The sequence below is a fragment of the Notamacropus eugenii genome, chromosome 4 (assembly GCF_028372415.1).
Source record: "Notamacropus eugenii isolate mMacEug1 chromosome 4, mMacEug1.pri_v2, whole genome shotgun sequence".
In the NCBI taxonomy this organism is placed as follows: Eukaryota; Metazoa; Chordata; class Mammalia; order Diprotodontia; family Macropodidae; genus Notamacropus; species Notamacropus eugenii.
In genome coordinates this window covers 445,987,002-445,988,553 of record NC_092875.1, presented here as the reverse complement: position 1 = coordinate 445,988,553, position 1,552 = coordinate 445,987,002, and positions in this window count along the sequence as shown.

Below are 1,552 nucleotides of genomic sequence, written 5' to 3'. Positions count from 1 at the left end.
TCCACCTTTTTTTTCCTCCCAAAACTCATCCCAATCTTACCCTTCACAGAAAAATGTGACCCAGATTTCCACACACTCCTCTGCAAACAGTCTTTCTGCCCCACCTTCCCTACTATGCAACTGCAGGCTAAATCCTAAAAAAGTTGGCCCTTTTGGTCTAGCTAATGTGTCTCTTCCTGGACCTAACCACTCACCTCACTGATGCTGATGTTTCTTCTTGCACCCTACAACACCTCTATGGTAGAAAGGAAACCAATGGTTTCTCAGAAAACAGAGAACTGAGACTTGTTTCCCTTCCTCCTGGGGTCATATTATCCTCTAGACAAAGAGGCTGCAGATACTCCATGGTTCCTCTCAAGATATAATCTCCAGCAAAAGAGGAAGGACAAGAGTGGTGGCGGAAGGACTCCTACACAATAGGATCTCATTTAGACTGCCATAAATTGGTGATTTATTTATAAGGGAACTTATTTCAGTAGAGAGGTAGAAGAAGGCAATGATACGTGACTTGAGAGAGGATGGGTAGATACATGATAGAGATCAGACCTGTGATTTCATTGATTAAGGAACTCTCAAGTGAGCAAATTCCCCCTTCCAGTGCTGTTGGGCAGCTTTTCTGTTACTTATACTCTTAGAAAGTTACCTAGAGCTCTGGGAGATTAAGTGACATGCATGTGCAAAGTCACAGTCAATATGTCAGAGACTGAAATTGAATTCAGGTCTTCCTGGCTTCAAGGACGTTTTTCTATCCACTAGGCCAGGATGCCTCTTAGGGCAAACATCAAAGTAAAAGATGACATTTGGGGCCTCCTGCCTGCTAGTCAATCCCATGGCTTGATTGGGCTGGGAAAGTGAACACATAGGTACCCAGAGGAAAACAAATACTGGGTTCTGAGGTTAAAGACCACCAAAGACTTAAGAAAGACTTTCTTGCCTCTGGTTTTTTTTTCTTCTTCAGATTGATTGGATGAAGGGGCTTCTTGAATGGGGAGGAGGGGGAAGGAAGAGAGTCTACTCTAAGTGTCAGTGATCTGACCTTTGTAAAAAGAAATGCTCTAGCATTGACATATATCAGATATCTTGTAGGCTAGGGATCTGGCTATTCATCTAAAGCCATCCTTCCCCTAATTCGCTCTGCAGAGGAAGTAGAACACATGGGTTAACCAGCATTTAAATCTTGATTTTTTAATGATTCAGCACTGAAAGACCACAAATGTTGAAGTGGCAATAACAGTAATAGGCTAAAAGATTGGACAGGCAAGACATAGGTAAATCTGAGGAATTTAGAATTTTAATCTCAAAATCCTTGACACCCAGAACTTCTTGAACCAATGATACCATGAGCTCCTCAGCTCTTCAAAAGGACAAGTTAACTAAGTTTCTTGTAGCTCTATCTCTTTGGGAGGGAAGCAGACAATAGCAGCTGAAACACCTGCGATCTATCATTGCAATAAAATATGTACAGTAATGTGGAGTCATTTCTCTTTCCGCTTCCAGAGGGAGCTCAAACCTGAAAAATCAAGGTTAGCATTCTCCAAACTGTAAACATTTT